Here is a 2834-nt window from a genome sequence, read left to right on the forward strand (position 1 = left end):
TGCCAGAAAGTTATACAAATTGTTAGACAATTTATACTCAAAATTTTAAGATGATTTCTTCTACAAAGTTATTGAGAATGATGTATACTTCATCCAGGAATTTTTTTCAACAATTATTGAGTTTTGTACGAATTTATACAAAATTTTAACCAAATCTGGAACTATAGGAAAATTTTACTATGTGTTTGAAAAATTATTAAAAATTTTATATTAAACCAAATCTAGTAATTTCTAAATAAAAAATGAACTTTGAGAAGTCTAGTTTCATAATAAATTTTTAAATTATGGATTTGATTTATAAATTTAAGTATGGAATTAATTTAAGAAAATGTGATAAATCTGTGTCATGAAATTTCTGAGAATTTTACAGAATTATTTATAACTTATTTTTGGGAAATTCTTTCTAAACAATGACCTAAGCATGTTTATTGAATATTCTGTAGATTTTCACAAATTTAGAATCGTATAAATAATTTATTTATAATTTTTATTACTTAGGGTATATCCTAAAAATTTCTGGACATGTTTAAGATCATTACTTCAATTAATTATTTGGATAAAAAAATTAATTATTGTGTTGGTCTAATTCATTAAATATTGTAATTTAGTCATCCATGTATAGGTGTATTTTGGTTTATTTAATATTGTGCTAGTCTAATCTTGTAAATTAAAAATCCATGCATGTGTGTGATTTGGTTTATTTTCTTTGTATCTAAATTATTAATTCATACCGTGGTTTAAATAAATTGTTTATTTAAATTTTGTACGTTTATTAATTATTGTGTGACATGTGTAATATTTTATGTTGGGAATTTAATGAGTTGGTATAACATTATTTGTGATTAAAAATTGGAATTATTTGTGATTAATGTCAAAACTAACTAAAATGATTAACGGCATATACAAAGTTAACAATTGACGGATAATGCCAGTTGTTCAGGGTGACTCTTGGTTTTAAAGAGTTTACGAAATTAAGGGTTGACGGTTAATATCGGTTGTTTAGGGTGACCCCTGGTTTTGAGAATTCTCACGTAAATTGTGTTGCGAAACCCTAAGATGGCTCGGTACTTATTTGAACCCTTTTTCGGTATTCGGTTTTAGAATAAGAGTGGATGTGCAGGTGGCACACAGAGAGGTTACGTACCCCTGGCAAACCGTTTTCTTGGGACAGACCACGAATGTCACTACTTGGATATATAACTCCGGACGTGGGCATCCTTGGTAGTTACGGTTGGTAACACTTGAATATTTGACCAATGGGAGGTTTCAAATTAACCGTTGCCATACTTAGTGGTTAGTAATTTAAATCTCTTTGGTGAGATTTCGAGCGTCATCTAATTTATTAAAATTATTAAAATTATTTTAATGGTTGTAATTTATGTTTACAATTATATTGTTATCTCATGTTTATAATCACATTATTTTTCTCTTAAAAAGAATGGTAGGTTGGTTATGTTTTCTTACTGTGTTGCAAAACTCATGACATATATTTTTGTTGCCCTCGCGTTTTATGCCAGGTTTTGGCAAGGAAATAATTGAAGCTGAAATGGAGTTAACGCTAATGTGGGCTTGCCTTTTTCCACGCCCCGCCTTTCGAAAAGGGTTTGAAAAGAAGGCTTCATAGTTCGGACTCCCGCGGTTCTGAATCTAGTCTCACAAAGTGCAACGTGAAACTGATAATCACCAAAGAGTCCAAATCCAACAAACCTTTTTGGAAAATCGGTTTTAAATCAAATAATGCCAAAATTGGACTGTTTTGCCAGATACAGAGTCGCTACCTAAATATTTTATTTTTGGGGAATAGGAAACCCTAACTCGTGCCAAAGGCCACGTGTCTATCATCACCAAAGTTGTCTTGACTCAGGAACTTGGGTACAAGAGGGGAAGGTCCTAAAATGAGCACCCCCGCTTGCTCGATCAAAAGATCAACCTCTACTAATCATGATATGATATTTTATAAACATTATGTGTTCTTATTCCAGTTATTAGCTAACATTACTATGTGATGCGCACAAGTAAGTATAAACTAGTCACAAGACTTGGAACAATTCAACTCATGTTTGTTTCGTGAAAATGGTTTGAATTTGTCAGTCTCAAGTGGGCTTAAAGATGCGGATTTGCCACCAAACATAGTGGGCTTAAAACATGATTTGCCACAACAAAGTGGGCTTAAAACGCACATTTGTTGAATTGTTCCAATTCAAACAATAAGCCTTCATCCACAGGCATTCAAACAGTTTAGCAAGTAAAAACATAGCCTTATGGCAAGCATTCTAATCATGGCAACATGGCAATCACACTCATGCGAGTATGCTAAAGCATAAAAATTCACTGAGTACTCTACGCCAAAACAAAAACTAGTTATAAATATGCATGATCCTAACTATACAAGATGCCTAATACAACACATGCAATATGCAATTAATAGGCTCGGCTACTAATATGGCATATGAATTGATTTGAATAACATGCGATTAAACACGTATTCAAAAAAGATATTGAAAGCGACAATGCAGTTTGAATGATGCGCCGAGCCTCGGTGCATACAAGACAAATGAATAGATGCAAACATGCAAGCATAAGGTATGCTAATTGAAACATGTCCCTAATCTAACCATCAAAAGCGATTAAATAAAAAAGAGAAAGACGTGAGGTTGGAAGGCATACACACACGCACACACACTTATTACAACATTGCGCCCTCGCGAAGGAGGGTCCGAATGAATAGGCGCTAACTAACTAGCTATGCTAACTAAGCTAACCAATACAACACTTGAAACGAATTAACTAACTATTATAAGCTAATTAATTATTACAAACCGAAATCGAATAAC

The sequence above is a fragment of the Camellia sinensis genome, chromosome 14 (genome assembly GCF_055761805.1).
Source record: "Camellia sinensis isolate YWXY chromosome 14, ASM5576180v1, whole genome shotgun sequence".
In the NCBI taxonomy this organism is placed as follows: domain Eukaryota; kingdom Viridiplantae; phylum Streptophyta; class Magnoliopsida; order Ericales; family Theaceae; genus Camellia; species Camellia sinensis.